We start from the raw sequence: 18,107 nt of genomic DNA, 5'->3' as shown, positions 1-18,107 counted from the left end.
GACACTTGCAGAGATGGCACTTGCTGACAGCAATGTGCCAGGAGGGAATAAACAGCACGGCCCTTGGGAACCAGCTCTGCCCTCAAACTAATGCTGGGTGTTATATTTATTTTATTAAAAAAAGAAAAATGTGTGGCACTACAGGCTAGTTTGGATGACTAGATGGCTAGTCTCTGAGAAGAGACTAACCATATGGCCTCATAAATTATTGACTGAATCTCCTGATATTTCCTGACCAAGAGGGCTGTAGGGGTTTGCCTCAATACTCTAATTATCCTTCCTTAGAAAAAGAAAGAGAGAGAAACATGAAAAAAACTCTCCAGAAGGACATCTTGTCCTTAGATCTTGGGTTGCAAACTCTCCTTTGCTGGAAACTCTGGGGATGAAGCAATCTTCAGACAGCTGAAGTTGTGCATGAGTGCTGCAGATTTGCTGTGGATGCACAGAGGTGGGAGAGCACCTCTCATGAACTCTCTCTGCTGTGATACCAGGGATAGTTGTGGCCCAGCTAGATCACTGTGGAAGACGAAGAATATCCCATCTGCCTTTCCTTGGGCCTATCTCTGTCTTTCAGTTTCTCTCAGGAAACCCTCTAATTGTTCCCATTTGTTCCCTGCATTCTGGGGCTCATAGGTCCGACAGCAAGAGTGGGGGTGGTGTGATTCAGTTTGATATGAAAGTTTGTTCTCTTTCTCCATGCACTGACTTTAACCCTGCCTTGTGGTTTTCCCAGTTTTGGTACACTTCCTTTAAAGAAAGGGGAAACATGGTCTTTGCTCAGCCTGACCTGCAGCTGCCAGGTCAGCTCCAAGTGGTGGAAGGAGCCCCGTGAGGGCAGGGAGCAGTAGGACAGGGTACACGTACCCTCCATTTCTCTGGGCAGAGCCAAGCAAACGAAGGCATCAGTGGGTGGGTGGATTTCTAGGTGAAGTCTGGGTGACAAAGGCTTTTTGGCATAGCCCATGTTTACTGACAATTTCAGGAAAAAAAAAAAAAAACAAATGCAAGATCGTGGTTAAAATATCCAGCAGCATCTCTGTAACCAGGTCCTATTTTGAGTAGTGCAAAAGAGATGCAAAATTTAGGTCCAAGTTTATGGTTACTTAAGAATTTTCTAAAGATAGGAGGGGAAAATAATACAAATAAGTGTAGGATGTCATATTAGAGGGGACAAATGTGAATTAAAATGGCCTTAATCTTATTGAGTATGCTTCTGTTCCAAAGAAAATTAAGCTAAATGAAATTGAGATGAATTAATGGTAGTATCCATGCAAGGGATTGATTCAGTGTATCTGCTTTAAGAAATGTTTTTATTTCACTATGTAGAGAGATGTTAGGTAACCAACTTCATTTGAAATTAGTGGGCTTGGTGAAAAAAATCCTGTAAAAATCTGTTGGATTATCTTGGTTTGTTGTGTTGGGTTTTTTTTAAAAGAAAATTATTGAATAACATTTACCTTGGGGAAAAAAGTCCCACAGGGTCCTAAAATACTATGTGTGCTTCTGACAATTTTATTTTGGCAAAAATAAATGTTTTTTCCACCATCCTGAGAAGGAAAAAGCCAGTGGTTGCACTGTATTGGGATTTCCTAAACAAATCCTCTGTTCCTCCCCAAACCAAGAACTATCCATCTGTCTCAACATGTTGGATCACTGGCTGCTTCTTAGGCAAAGTGGTGCCTTTTGGGGGCAGTACAGAGTTAATAGCGAAAATAATCTTACTCTGAGGGGAGATTTTTTGGTTCCTTCCTATTTTGATAGCAGAGCATGTGCATAAGTTGTCCTTTTTGCCTATTTATAAAGATGCTGCAGTGACATGGGACTGGATGAAATGGCAGCCTATGGGTCCCGAGGTGCTGGGAAAGCAGCATTGAAAACACACACTCAGTAGCTGGCTTGACTCTAAAAGACCTTTTTCTGTAATAAATAGTGCAAACTTTCTTTACTCCTTAGGCTGAAGTTCTCAGGTGGAAAGTGCACATTCAGCTGCTTCAGGCACCACCAGCCTCCCTCTCTCTTCCTGGACCAAACAGTTGTGATTAGTTAAGTGATTTATCCGTTCGCTCTTCTCACCTCCATATGGATTCCTGCTTTTTTGTTAGACTCCAAAGTAAGGTGGCAGCCACTCTTGCTATGGTAAAGTGAGGAGACCAACTGCTCCTGTCACCACTGGGAGTCAGGACACCTGAATGTCTTCCTTCCCTTCCTCCTCTCTCCTTAACAGTCTGAATTCCCCAAGACAGGCAGTATGCTATTGTGCCAGTCACCTCTGTTTCTTTCCTTCTTTCCCTCCCATATCCCAAAGGCCTTCAGCTGTGCCCATGTACCATGACAATTGACACAGCCCAAGTTCTTGTTCTCAACAGACTTTGTCCTCGTTTAGCTGACGAATGGTCTTTGGTTCGTAATTCAGCTGTTAGTAAGTCAGTGGCTCTAGAAGGTGGTCACTGTCCTGGTGGGCCTCTTTTCTCAGTGTCCTTTTTAAAATACTTTTGTCTGCAACGGATTAGATGGGGACAGTTCTGGTGGATAAATGTGTGTAGCCTTTTCCTTGCATGCTAAGCCCATTACAAGGCTGCAAGAATTGGTTTGGTGCTTCATTGAGCCAGGTCTGGACTTTGCTGCTGAGTCTTCTCAGGAGGTTCTCTCCCTTGCTGCAGACAGACAAATGTGTCCTAAAACAATCCTGTTCAGTGTCCCCTATGGTAGAAGTGCCAGAACTCATAAATGTCTTGTTTAGTGGAGGGTGTAATTAACTTTCCTACCCATGCTCTAGAATATTCTCTAATAATTACTGGAAAACTAGAGATGGCTGACAAATTATTTTATATATTTCTGCAAACATTTCCATTTTTTTACTTATTTAAAGTAATTTTAGACACCCAGATGTTTTGGTTGTTGTTCATTGGGTTCTAAACTGGTCCAAAACAGTAAAAAGGAAAGCAAACAATTTCAAATTATTTTCAAATGCTTGGAATGTTTAACTTTGCCATCCTGTATCATCCCAAAATAGTTTAAGGGGAGGGCTTGGGAGATTTGTTTGGACATTGAAATATTTGTACTCATCTGCATTGACTCTTTTTAAAGCAGGTTAGTGCCTTCAACATATGTTAATGTGATTGCTTGTGTATAAAAGTTGAATTCAATATGACCTTCTCTCACTGGATTATTTTAGTAGCATCCAAGTAACTTGTCAAGAGCCTGTCTTGAGAGCCTCTCCTTGACACTGGCAGGAATCACCTGCCTTTTTCTATTTATCTTTTTCCAAAAAAAGCAAATATATGCCAACAGAAGTTGTCCATCAAACACAAGATCAGCACTCTTCCAAGGTGAAGGATAAAGGCTGGACAATGAATAAGGAAGGAGGGAAATAGTTTGAGGGGAGAGGATTAAAAGGAGGGGAGGAGTGCTGTGTTTGAGTATCCACCCCCATCCCCCAGCTCAGAGCCAGTGTTAAGCACCTCCCCAGTGTCCAGGTCCTGCTGGGCAGGGCCACCCGCAGCACAGAAACCTGCTTTAGAGTATTTCTGTTCCCAGAGTTAAATAAAAAGAAATCAGACAGCATGAAATTCACTCCATGAGGGGGCAAGCACACACCTGGAATTCATCCACAGATATTGTAGGTTAAAAATGCAGTAAATCGCTCATCCAAGGCCAGGAAACCAAGGGATGACTGTTTTTTCTGTAATGCACAAATACGTTTAAGGGAGAATTAATCCCTCGGGCTTAAAGGGGTAATTCTTGACCAAAGTTAATTATGAAGCACTGGAAGTACAAAATGGCAGATGAAATGTGCTTGCAGCTTGGTTTTATTAGAGCAATTCTACCTTACAATGTACAGAACTGAACTACCCAAATAGTCCAAGAGAGACCTATTAAAACAAAAAACAATTTAAATACAGTGCTCGGCTAACGTAACAATACTCATTTCAAAAAACAATAATTCTTGTCAGATTAAGGTTTCTCTCAGCTGTGTTTCACAAGGCAGCATAGATAAGTAGGAACATATATAATGTTTCTGTCTAAAACCCATTACATTAATAAAGATTAAGAGAATAAAAATTAAAGCAAATGCAAAAAATGAATGGTATGAAAGAGGAAGTTATTGGTGAGAAATGAAAGTAATTTATAAAGACTAGGGTGTGATACTGAAACACTGTTTAGTTCACAACAAACACTTGTGGATTCCTCTGAGGTGTCAGCAAGGGGGAAATAACCAATGTACCTTTGTATTTAGCCGGTGTTATTTTCCGATTGATTTGCCACAAAGGATGCAATTTTTTTTCTTTGTTATACCAGTGCAATCACAGTAGTTTTGGTAGTCCTTACCAGCTTAAAAAACAACAGACTTTTTTTCTTGGGACAAGCTTTACCTTCCACATTGTAGCACTGTTATCATATGATACAGATGAGTTGGATTTGTACAACTATCTCCATTAAAGTCAACACATATCTATTCATATACAACTAAAATGAGAGACCAGGCTCCTGGTTTCTAAACTTCAAGCTAATTTGGGTGGCCTTATGAGTGATAAGTTTCTTTGAATGGCAGAGCTCCTCATCACTCCATTTTCTTATCGAGGACACCACATCTGATCTAACAATTTTCCCATGACAGTTAACACTTCCTGAAACTCTTGCTGTTGGATGAGACCTTCTCAGAGCAGAAGGCACACTGAATTTGCAGCCACCTTGCTTCAGTCTTTCATCCTGTTCACATCCCTCCAAAGCTGCTACCTGTCCTCTTACATAGACGAGCCACAGCCCTCCCAAATCAAGGCCAGTCTTTCTATAGGCTTCTTGTGCGTGGTGCATTAAGACATATTTCACTATTGGATGTAAGACTTGGAGTTAAGGAGGCAGTTGATTGCTGGATCTTTACATTTGTTACGGTATTTCTATTGCAAAAAGGAGGAGAGAAGGGATTGTTGTTCCCTTTTCTTTCTCCAGCAAATCTCTTAATGGCCTTCATCTCTTTCACACCCAGTGCCAGATAGGGGGGATTTAGCTCTTGGTGTCCTTTTCTTCCCTGTTTTTAGAAAGTGAAGCCTAGATTTGGATGAGCTGCTCAGGAGGCACACACCTGGGAAGTGGTAGAGGTGTTGACAGAGCTTTGCTGATTTATCCCAGATGGATAAATCATGGCCCTTCCCTGTCCACAGTGCTGCTAATAGGATCTGTCCATAGACAGGCAGATCCTCTTCACAGAGGACTAATGGACAGTGAAAGCAGGCTTGGCAGGAAGGGGAGCTTGGTAGGAAGCTGTTTTGAACACAGTATATTGCTGAAGTAAAAAATGAGATAGTCTCAAGCTTGAGAAAAGAGGCAAAGCAGTTGGAATTGGTGGTCAAGCATCCTGCACAGTGTGCCTGAGTCTTCCCAGAGGCCTTCCTGTCCCCTGTGCTCCTGGCATGGGTGGGTGCAAGAGCCTGCATATTCCATCAAAGCTATGTGGTCCTTCAAGTGAGAACAGGAGTAGGAATAGGAAAGAAAAGGCAGATTTCTAAAGGCAATGCTGCCAAACAGCGCTGCTTATGAGGTAGAGAGCAGTGGAAATATCCCTCTCATTTCCTGGTTGGTACACCAAATGATGTAGAAAGATACACAAGATTCCTCTTCTTCTGCATATAATTAAGCTGCATAATTGCAACTGGAGCAATGGCTCCAGACAGAAACCAGTTTAACTTTTTCTGAGCCCTGAATAAAACCCAGCAGCCAAGTTCATTTTTCTCTCTCTGCATTTATTCTGTAGGGGTTTCCTAACGCAAACAATATCTTTTCCTGGGAGATATTAATCGTCAATCCTGGCTGTTATCTCAGATTGAATACCTTTCTTGTATACAAGATCTGTATCCTGCCCAGGTACATTGTGCCTGGGTTTGTCATTAGCTTTCAACAGCAGAACATCACTTGCTCCACAATCAGAGCATTCATCTAACCTTCGAGTGCTGCTCACAAAGGTGTGTGAGCCAGAAGTCCTCTGGGACCTGAGAGAAACCCCATCAGTGTGACCAATCTGTACAGTCAGACGTGCACATGTACCCCTTTGAATAACAAAAAAGTGAGCTTGTTTTGCTTTTTTTAACTCTCTGTGCAGCACACCGCTAACCTTGAGTAGAAAATAGATGCTAATAAATGTGAGGTCTTAAAAACGTGAATTATAGCCATTTCACACTCCACGGCAGACTCACATTGGTGAAATGGCTTAATGCTTAATTACAATGCTTGTCCTTCTCTCAAGTGCAGATGACATTCCTCAGATAGATTTTGCAATGACATCTGTGGAAATAAGTTGTGAAACTAATTAGTTATTCATATACTACAGAGTATTGACTATGCACTGATTAAAAGGATGTGGTGACACCTCTAACATGATGTATCTGTCTAGTGGGTTAGTCTGAGATGGTATTTTTGGAAGGTCTTATAGAAAATTATGAAAGTACCCTTTAGCCTCTCGATGCAGATGTTTATAGAAAATGTTGCCTTTCATTTACATTTTGATAATGATTAAGGAGGACTGCTGTGTTCCAGAGTGACATACCTTACAGCTTGTGCCTTGGCAGGAATACCTGGTCTGCAGGCTCTAAGGACTGTTTTTGAGGTGTCAACTGTAGTAAGGTCTGCAGGTTATTGATTGACTGCAACCATTAGTGCCCTAAGAGCAGTCATTACACAACTATCCAGAGAGATGGGCAGGCAAACCGTTTTGAGGGGGTGTTTTAAGTGCAACTTGGGCAACATGTTTCCCTTGCTGCAGAGTCTGGCTGATGCTGCTGTTCCACAGGGCAGTCAGGCGATGCTGCACCAGGAATAAGTTGGTGTGCTGCTCTGGGATACAGCACTTGTCATGCTCTGTGAGAGGTGCAAAAACTATTATTTTATCGTAACATTTGTACTTGAGATAGAGCTATTTGTACCAAGGATATTGAGCATGAAATACAGAAGTAAATAGAAAGTTGGCAAGGAAAGTACCTTACCCACCTATCACTGTGATCCCAATCCTTTGCAAATACTGTGATGTTTAGGATGTAATCATGTTCAAAATGACTGAATAGCTCCAAAGCGAAGGAGATTTTCCTTTGAACACTGTTCTTATCTTAAAGAAATGAGACGAATATAATCCACTGAGCACTGTGTTTGCTTTTGGTAGAAAAATACATGGTTTTCTTTAATATTTCTCTTCATCCGTCTCTCCAGCTGTGTATCACATTTCTAAAACCTCAAGTGAAGAGCAAAGCAGGCAAAATAAAAATCTTTGCCTTATTCAGCACTCAGTAGCCGCTTTTAAGAAGGACTGTCTCCCTGCTAAGACTTCACCCATGAGCCTGGGAGCTGTCTGGCAAACTGAGCTCCACGTTCCCACCGTGCAGAGCCCGGCACAGGAACCACAGCTGAGGTTTCTCCTGCTGAACTGCAGCAGTTAAAAACCAGAAAAACAGCTTCCTTCAAACCCAGGATTTAACATGGACTTCTCATTAACCTGGTTCAAAACAGAGAAGGACAGTTTAGATGCTTTCCTGCCCAAGTGAGGAGTTCCTCAGGGCTTTGTTTCCTACTGCCCTGTGCTGGTGCCAGAGGGTTTGGCTGGATGGCAGCAATAATACTTATTTGTTAGTTTGAATGAGGTACTTGGAGCTATACGAGTCCACTGCGATTAAAAAGGACATTTTTACAAATACATTAATGGTACTTTAGACTGTAGTCAGGAATCAATAGCTGTTGCATAACCTTATTAAAGAGAGGAGAAAAATGTGTTTCTAACTACAGTGGGATCCTTAATTTTGAAAGCAGTGTTTTGTATGCTTATTAAGAGAAATCATAAATATTCACTGTGACTATGGAATTTTTATTCTGAATTTTTTTCATGTGGAATAGAGTTGTTTCCTTAGGCCAAACAGGAGTATCTATGTCCTTTCATCATTAATTGATTTTATCTTTTTAATGCGTGGTGGCTGCTACTGCTGCTGCTCTGCTCCTCGTGTATTCTGCAGTATGGATTTATCCTATGGATTATTGTGGCACCTCTGGGTGTTTTGAATTGTAATAATTTCTGAGCAAGTAACATTACTGAGTTCATACTAAAGGAACGTCACTCCCAGATCTCGAGTGGTGTTTGGCCTCAGCTCTGCACGTGGCTCATGATAGCCCCTTAATAAAAATGACTCATCAGTCAATCCCCTGCACAACCCATAGTTGCCCCCCCAGTCTCTACTTCATCTAGAATGATAAGAATATATTCTCAGAGTGTGAGCATTAGCTGTGTGCTGCTGTGCACCTTCTGGGCTCAGCAGTGAGTTATCTCAGCAGTGCTGGACTGGGGAAGGTCAGTGACCCATCTTGCACCTTGTGAACACTCGTGTCCCAGGAAGGGAGGAAATGGAAATGCAGAAGCTACTTGTGCTGGCAGCACAGCAGAAGCTGGCAGGTGGTTCCTGTTTCTCATCTCCATCTTAGGAAAGTTGAGACTTCACCGCCTCATTTCCAGGTTCTGCTGACACTCTGAAGCTGGCAGTCCCCTGCTCTGCTTCCCAGCTGAATTGGCATTGGAGTGACTCACTCTAAAAAAAAAGAAGGATTTTTTTTGAGGCCTGACTTGTGAAATCACTGTATTAAAGGTGAAGCATTGCTGGTTTGAATACCAGCCACCATTTCATCCGTCAACAGAGGTGGCTGCTATAAATACATACCCCAGTACATACACACAGCTTTGCTGGCAAGTAAAATAATGCCCTGATTCACTTCAGCTCTGCAAGGACATTGTGTCCTTGGATGGAAGAAAACAAACTTAAAATCATGTATTTCACGTGGTGTCTTGTGGCTTCAGGGCCATGCAGTAGATGAGGAACCAGAAATTTTAACTCAGTAATAGTCAAAAGCAGGTGAGTGGCCTCAAGAAAATAAAAAAAAAACCACACTAGACATACTGCTCAGATCTCCAGAGAGGAGGAGAAAATCCCCCAGGGTGTGGGCAGTAGGTGCAGAAGGAGAGGAGCTTTGCCCTGGGTTAGGGTCATGGGAATGGGTGTCAGGATCTTGAGACCCTCCTGGCACTTGTTCCTCCAACTGAAACTCAGCTACCAGTCTGTGTTTCTCATGTTGAGTAGACCTCAGTTCGTGATTTATCTCTTGCTTTTCACAATACAGAAAGAAAAACACATTTTCTCCCTCTTTGCCTGGTTTCATGTCATTAAGGAAGGCTGTTGGAAGACTGGCTGAGGACATGTTATAAAGTGGCACAGGAGAATCAGGCAAGAAAGTAAACTAAAAAACTCCAAACTTAGGCCATCAAGGATCATAAAAGAGGTTGTAAAGCAGAGGGGAAATGGCCTCCTGGTGAGTTTGAGAACAGCTGAGAGGGCTGGATAATGAGGGGATGTGCTGCTCTAAGGAGATGTTCCCTGCCAGTGAACTCAGTGAAAATCTGCTTATATTTGATATAATAAGGGCAAAAAGCAAGACACAAAGGGTTTACGCTGCTAGTGCTGAACTGTGTGGCAGTGATAAAAATATGTCATGTCCTGTCCACTTCCTTAAGTGTTAGCATTTTAAAACATAGAGAAAGAAGTAAAATAAAATGTCTATTTAGGGGTTTTTTTTATTAAAGATTTGCTGTCTTAACTTTAATGAAGGAGTAATAAATACAAATGGATATTAATGGAAGGTTATTAAAGCTGTTCATTTTGATAGAAAATATGCAGTATCTTCTCCTGCAATGCCAGAGGTTAAAGATTATTATTGCCTCCTAAGGTTTCTGAAATTAAATTCTTTCTCTTATGACCCAAAAGGTATGATTGAAAATGTGTGCATGTGAAATGGTATGTAATAAATTCATATTGCAATGAAAGTTTCTTTAGAAAAACAGGATATCTTACAGGAATCAGCTGAGGAGTTCTGTCTAAAGGGGGAAGCTTTTTTATAAGCCATTTTGGGAACTCAAATGCTGCCAGGAGGATCACCTGGAAAGCACACAGCAATTTTTGAAAAGGTTCTGAGCTTGCAGCCAGAGGTTAAAACCCATGGTTCCCTGGGTTAAAAACTAGTTGACTTTAACAGGCTTTTTTCTGATTTATACATTTCTAATTAGTTACAAATGACATTTCTGACAGAGTCTTTTAGGGTACAAAAATTAAGTCCTTCATAAATGCTATTTGTTTCTTTCTAAAGCCTCCAAATCTCACACACCAGATAATCAGTTCTTGTTCCCCTGCAGCAGAAGGATCTGTGCTCAAAGCACAGGGGAAAAAGCCAACCCCAACCATATGGTGCCAGGAGATTTGGGAAATGCATTTCTGCTTCTCGCCAAATCCGAGCCCGTAGGTGAATATCCCACCACAGGCATTGGCTTAATTCACTAATACCTTTTGAAGAACAGAAACTTTGGCCATGTGGGATAACCATTATGGTATTGGTGTTACTATTAATAGGCTAAATTCTGTAGGCAGTGCTTTGCCTTTATTCCAAGAATGGATCTCATGAAGTCCTGAGATAACGATGGCCTTGCACACCACATTGTGTCCCTTGGTCACTACTGAATAACTCACTTCAACATAAATGGATATTAATGGAAGGTTATTAAAGCTGTTAATTTTGATAGAAAACATGCAGTATCTTCTCCTGCAATGCCAGAGATTAAAGATTATTATTGCTTCCTAAGGTTTCTGAAATTAAGTTCTCTCTCTTAAGACCCAATTGATGATTGAAAATGTGTGCTTGTAACCACACTGGTAACCACAATGTATATAACCACACTGTAGGAACTGCACATCTGGATACAACCCAGGTCCTGAATTCAGCCCTGGGTTCTGGCAGCTGCCTTAGAGTGGGCCTTGGCCCATCTGTGCCCTGTATGCTTCCATAAATGCTCAGTTTTATCTATATGGGATCAAACTGATTGTATGAAGAAGAGAGTAATTTGTCATTTACTTAGGCTTAGTTCCTCATCCCCACCATTAGTTCATGCCTAATCCTTTGCAAAAAAACCAACAAACTCTTACTGAAAACATTAAGGGCAATACTGCTAAAGAGATGAAAAATGGAACACTAAACCTCTCCTGGTACTTTCCTGTTCTTTCCTGCTTAGCATGTGACAAATTTTCTAAAACACCCACTAAATAGGTTGATTTTATGGGTTCTCAGTTGAACAGTAGGGCACCATTTAATCTCTCCATCCATTGGCATTGTGCTGAACAGTGAGAGAGGACCAAGCAATGAATTTGTCAGAATATTTTGCAGAGCTCTGAGGTACACAGCATTCAAACAACATCACACCAGGAGTCTAAATCTATGAGTCTAGAGGTTACTTACAGATAGAAAGAATAAATCAAGCAATAGAGGATGCCTATAAAAAAAGGATGCTGCCTTTCAAATGAAGACACTTCAGAGTTCATCATAAACCTCTGACATATATTCAGTCACTCTGCTTGCTGTCACCGTCTGAAATATATTTCAAGGTGTCTGCATATTTTATGCTGTAACCTCTAATAAATACATGCACATTTTCAATGATGTTGCATCATACCTTGTGAACTGATGTGACTTGAAAGGGAATCAGTGTCAGTGGAATGGGAGCTCTGCAGGCAAAGGTGCTCAGATACACACTAAAGGTGTTTCTCTGACTCACGCAGTATGTCTAAATGTCCCTGCAATACCAAAGAGAGTGTTGGTTTCATAAGCATCTCTTTGAGGAATATTTCCTCTAGCTGGATGCCAGTTCCCTAAGTGAAGCAAAGAACCTTCAATCTCCTCAGAGTCTGGCTTTCCTAGGCCAGGCTGTGGTAGGTTACAGCCCCGACTGACCTGCCAGTGGGACTGTTCTGCAATAAACAGTTCTACAGCAAAATAAATGCTTTTTTTGGTTTGAATTTCCAGGGGGAAAAAAATATTGATATAAACAAAAGCAACATCTCTGGCTGAACTTTTACTTAGAGTGATGAATAGCAAAATTAGCCTTCAAGAGCCAGACTGAAATTTCAGCAGAGCCACTGAATACTTACGTATAATGGTTGTCTTGCTCCTCAAATGGAGATTATGGCTCTCTTGAAAGAACAATTGCAAGACTTTTGTAGGACCAGTACTTAAAACTGACCATCCCTTAATTTTTAGTATCTGTCAGGAATTAATGATGTGGCATTGATTTATGGAGCTATCCAGGCCACTTCTGCAGAGCTTCTTTCTTTTCAGAGATAAGTATTCTGGGAAGCTGCTAGTATATGTGTTATCCATCAGGACCCGTCAGCCACTCTCCATATGGTTTGCTGCAGTCAGAAAAAATGCAAAATTATTCTTAAAAGTGTCATTTTCTACAGTTCAAGAAATGCATTTTCTGAAAGAGAGATTAACAGTGAAGTAGAGCAGGCAATAATTATTATTAGTCTGTATTTCCAAAAGTAACTGAAGACATTTGAGTACCTGAGAGATTTTTTTTTTTAATGCTTGACTTTTCAGAGTAGGATGGTCCATACTGTATAAATATCAGGGGGTCACAGGCTGGTCATTTTTAAACAGAATGTTGGACAATTCTGGCATTTTCTACTTGATTAAAAAAAGAAAAATAGAGGAACCAAACTTAGAAAAAAGTAAAACAGCTGATACTTTAAGTACTTGTGGTCACTATAAGAATGTGCAGACTTTGCAAATCTGACTCAACTACTTGAAAAATGATGGGATCTACTTTCAGTGAAAGGCTGAGGCATGGAGAAGAGACCGGGATAATCATTTATCCCGTGAGAATAGTACAGTGTCTCCCTGTGGCATGCCACTAAAATTTTTATAAAAGACCATGTAATCTTGGCTTCAAGATATGTCAGCATTACCCTGTTTTTTTAACAGACCTATGCAAATATGCATAAGTTCTATATGTAGTAAGGGAGAAGTGATGCCTTGAACTTGTTCTTTGATGGGCTCATCTGCCTTCTTCTGGCATTAAAGTTACCATGATGCCAAAGTCTGAAGAATTTAGTTTATGTAAATTGGAGACTTAGGAGAGTGTACAAAGTGTATAGATGGGTAGATTCAGTGGATGTTAGAAGAGCTATTTTTCATTCCAAACCTGAATATACTGATGGAGATGGTGAAGCTGTTGTGTTTCTGGGGGTTATAACTTCGAGTGATCTCTTGGAGATGCTGGATTTGACCATGTGTAAATTCCATTCTCCTGTGATGTGGGAGGCCCTCATTACTGGGGGGTTAATGAAGCTCCGTGTGACTGGGCAGGCAGAGCACCCATCACACCGTGCTATTGAGCTCAGAAACACTCTGGCAGTTTTGCCATTAGCACAGCCCAGCTCTTCCTGCACTGCCCTCTGCTAATATAAGTATTCCTGAGCTGCTATTGTATATATTCATCTATTATATATACTCAGGCCACCAGCATGTGTCTTTACATTTTTTTTTCTGAAATGGTGCTTTTTTTTTTTTTTACCAAAATAGGAGAGTTTAGAGAATCATTTGAATCGTATTTCTGTATTCGCAGAGTGGGAGCTGGATGTCACAGTCCCAGGACAAGCTGCATTCCTCTCCCTGAGTCCATTCACCAGGTCCTTACCCTTTTGGAGTGGGATGCCAAAGGTGTCCCATTTCCTCACTATGCCCTGTGAGACCCCTTGCTGCACAGCACAGAGCAGTATAGAAATAAAAACACTGGCTTTGGCACTGAAGGGGGACATCCCAGGTAATGGGCAGCTTTGCATGGGATGATTTACCCTCCCACGTTGTGGGTTGCTCCAGGTAGAAACATTCCCCATGAATCAGCTGTTCAGGTCTGACTGAACTCAAGGACTGGATTTCTGTTCCTCAGCAGTAAGTGTTCACAGCACAAGTGTGACAGGCCCCAGTAGTAGCTTTGACATCTCCAGCAGCAGAAAGGACTGGTAAAATTGCCTCAGAAGAGCTCACGGTCTCACTTGCCAAGCCTAGTGCCTAAAGTGCAGCCTAGTTCGCTCTCTCAGTGGAAAGCAAATAGAAAAATCATTTTCGCAGTGCCCAGCAATGTTTATCTTCCAAGTTGGCTGGCCTGCAGTGACATTAGTGTCCCCAGAGCTTCTGAACTTAATCATTTCCAGTTGCTGCTTGCCTGCTTGAAGCAGACCTAGACCACCCTCCACTGTGTTCCTCCTGCCAGTCACTATGGGAACAGCAATCAAAGCTCATATTTATGGCTCTGTAGATGTCCAAGGTCACAGAGCACAGGTCTAGTGGGAACAATTAAAACAGACCTGTCCAGTTACATCTCTTTAAGCTCTCCCCACATTACACCTCTAACTAGAGCAGTAAAGTTAAAGCAGCATGACTGGCAGGACGTAGCTGCTTTATAGAAGATATCCTTTAGAGAGGTAAAGATACTCAGGATACTGTGGAAGCATTGCTGGGTAAAACCTGACCCCAGGTTTGACTCCTCATTCCAGCTGGCAGAGCTGTGCCCTGCCAGCCATGCCCAGCAGCCTTGGGCAGAAATGCCCACTGGAGGAGCCCATCTCTCTGCAGGCTGCAGGAAGGCAGCTCCTACCTCATCCACCATGGATGCTGCTGGGATGAAGTTGTTTGAACTCTTTTGAAGTGGCAGAATATGTTTATTCTGGTTTGGGGGGGTTGTGTGATTTTGGTGATTTTGCCCTGCGTGCTCCTTTACTGTCATCACCTATACACTAAAAATTGCAAATGTGCATTTTTAGGGTAACAGCAAGTGTTGTTTATACCTGGTGACTTACTCTACAGCAGAACACAGGGGAAGAGGACCGCAGAAATAATTGAAATGAGATGGAGGGAAGATCTGCAGTGAACTTAATATCTGAGGAACAGAGAAGTAATTCTTTGGCAATTTCCAGGTTTTGTAAGAGGCAGCTGTCTCTTCCTGTTTAAGCCAGGGTCATGTTCTATTGAGTTCTGTGTGATGGGACTCATGATCCCATTGTCCGTGTTTTATTGAGTCTAGGGATGAAATAGGTTCCTTCCCTTGAGTGTTAATGTGGTTTGTTACATAGGAATGAAAGTCATTTAGGCCAGAAGATCCAGCAGCAGATACCACAAGAAGGTGAGAGTGAGTTACCTCCTTTATATGCAATGGGCACAGAAAGATGCAACACCAGAATTTTAGAAACAGGCCAGCAGGCACATAAATATCTTTACAAACCCCAGGCTTTTTTAATGGTCCTTTTATATTAAATATAGTTCCTTCCAATTCACTGCTAACTGAGTTTGGGTAACCAGGGTATGTTTGACTGATGTTTTCTTACATAGGCTTAGTTCCAAAATGCTCTGGATGAAACAAGTTCTTGCTGTGCATAATGCTGTGTAGACAAAGCTGTGTCCCAAGCAAACAAGAAAATCAAAGGGGAGCAGGCACCATGTGCTGAAATGGACTCTCTGGTGGTGTGCATTTGAGGCAGGGGCTGAGGCAGGAGAAAACCCAGGTGGACTCCCAGGCCACTGCCTCTCCACCACCTCAAAATTGCACTGAAATACAAATATTCACTGCCACAAAACATTGGGATGCTGGAATGGTGCATGAGCATGGGAATGTGTTTTAGAACAGCAACTGAAAAAATACTCCAGTTTCCATTTTGAAGCTTTGGTCTGGCAGGATTAAACAGTTCCCTGGCAGGTTGATGTACAGCCATGGGTTGGGGCTGTGGGTTCTTCACCTTTCACTCTTCAAGTTTGGATCCAGCTTGAAAAGTTGAATTTTGATGTCTGGACAACCTTCAAGTCTGATTGTGAAAAATGAAAGAAAACATGGGAAACATCCGTATCATTAATGCTGGAAAGGGGGAACGGGAAGTAAATGACTTCACATGGCCCTCCCTACTGAGGAAATTTCTCTGAAGGAAATTTTCTATTGTATTTCTCTGCTACAGATATGTAGATTTTCTGAGCTCTATATGGTTGGCTTGATATTCAGTGTCAAAACGAGATCTGTTAGGCTGACTCATTGCTGTGTTTTATCCCAGCAGTGGCACTAGGTAACATTGGCAGGTGGGTGGTGGTACTGGTTGAACTGGAACATCCAGTGTTGAATGTGGCTCCTCAGCGTGGTGTGTGAGGGTGACTCAAATGTTCTCATTTCCTTGGGGCCACAGAGTGAGGACTGGATTCACTGTTCTGGAACTGGAATTAGCCACTCCTGGCTGCTGGGACACAGGGGTGTTACAGGGAATGCTGAGACTTGTGTTCTCTGTACTAGGGGGTGACAGGCCAGCCTTGGCACGCAGCACTTCTCTGCTATGGGGAGCAGGTGACATTTGCAAACCTGGCAGGTTGGCAGATTTGAATGGTAGAAATCAGGACATCTCGCACGCTCTGCTTCAAAGAACAGAAACACATCGGCATTTTAAAGAGCAGGGAAGACACACACTCCTGACTCCCTCCCTGCCCAGTCAATGGTGGCTTTGGTTACTGACACAGAGGAAGGCCATGGTAGCAATTTTCACCAGAAAGGTTTTAGATGTGGTGGCCATCCATAGAAAATTGTCCAGACTCCACCTGCACTGGAGAAACCTAAACAGAGTTAAGTTCTTGCCTGTTTTATTTTTCCTCCTGTTACCTACCAAGCAGACAATCAATAGTGTTAATGTGACTGCTGAGACATACCACAAGGGTGCAGACAATTCAGAAAAAGCTAGGAATTCTAGGGAAAAAAATATACCTTGCAGCTTTGCCTTTATCACTTTGCTGTGTTGGGGAGAATTACTCCTCCTGGGCTGTGTTGAGCCATCCCCACCACTGCTACACTGCAACGAACCCAGGGACCACTGAATGCACTCACATGTGGTCAGAAAGGCTGTTCATCCTGTGGCTAGAAATTCAATTCTGGTGCTTCAGACACAAAGCCAGTTCTTCTACCTGCCTGACTTTTTGAAATCAAAATAAAATAGAGTAAAATGAAATGAAAATCCCAGACAAAAAACTATTTCTAGGAAGGAGTTATGCCACTGAGTGGTACAGAGGCATTTCTGACATCAGGGGTTTTTTTAATCCATTTCATTTCACCTCCATTTGACCTCTTACATTAGTAACTAGAATTGTCTCTTTCTTACCTGCTAAAAAAAATATATGAGGGAGGTTATTACAGTCAAAACACAGATTTGCCCAAGGAAAGACGGAAGGAACCTTGTGGAAGTCAAGAAATGTTGAACATATTCTCACTTTACTGTGGTTGGCCCAAGGAGCAGGAGAGCTGATTTCTATACCTTCAGACAAATAAGGTCAACCACCTACAGCATGGGTGCCAGCAATAGCAGCAGGACACATGTTGAATAGCATAAGGAGAGCCAAATGAGGGAAACAGAGCTTCCTGAGACACGCACCTGTGAGCAACAGGGTTTCAAAGCTCCCAGTTCTCCCCAGGTGAACAGGACAGGAATGTTCCTCCCCTGAGTAAAGGTGGGTTCATGCCAATAGGGTCATCTCCCAGCATATGGTGAATTGTCAACACCAGGTTCAGTCTCTCTTGTAGTTATGGAAAACATCATCTAGCATATCTCTCTTGAAAGATTGCCAAACCTTACCTTAAAATGCACGTTTTACTCAGGAGTGATTATATGCAAAAGATAAACAGAAAACAGTTTTGTTTTTAGATGAAGATATATTGATGCTAAGAATTTGAAAATATCCTATTCCATGAATTAAAGTAGTCCCTTTGGAGATATCTCTATGCTCTCTTTTGCAGCAAGTTGGGCTTTTTTTTTTCCTGATCTCTTTCTCTCTCTGCTCCTTTCCTCTCTCCACCCACCCACGCAATTCCTTTATTTTTTTCTCTGCACCGTTTCCCAACCTATTTTCTTTTGCATATTTGAAAGCAAGAAACTAGTTGAAAATCTCAAATAGCTGTAAGATTTTCATTTCTACACTATCAAAGAACTTTGAGTCTGACTTCTTCAAATACTCCTCCTCCCTCCCATTGCCCTTTCGAACTCCTCTATGCTGAAAAAGTAACAGTAACCAGTCACAAGGAGTACCACTGGGCCCCTCTCACAGTCTCTGTCCTTGGTGGCCTTGCCCAGTCCTTGGCTTTGTCTTAATGTTACTCCAAAAGCAAGACTGTGAAAAAGTGGCCTGTAGGGTGAAACACATCCCTAACTCTGAGCAGGAGCCAGCACATTTGAAAAGAAGAT

At 42.0% G+C, this 18,107-nt stretch overlaps 1 protein-coding gene across 11 annotated transcripts in view; it reads left to right on the top strand.

The window, feature by feature from the left end:
• The window catches only part of SGCD (sarcoglycan delta), a 347,493-nt gene that overhangs the window by 294,718 nt on the left and 34,668 nt on the right, over positions 1–18,107 (top strand). The window lies entirely within an intron of this gene.

The sequence above is a fragment of the Pseudopipra pipra genome, chromosome 15, assembly GCF_036250125.1.
Source record: "Pseudopipra pipra isolate bDixPip1 chromosome 15, bDixPip1.hap1, whole genome shotgun sequence".
In the NCBI taxonomy this organism is placed as follows: domain Eukaryota; kingdom Metazoa; phylum Chordata; class Aves; order Passeriformes; family Pipridae; genus Pseudopipra; species Pseudopipra pipra.
Note: the sequence above shows the minus strand (reverse complement) of the source record. Positions and strands in the feature narration are given on the sequence as shown.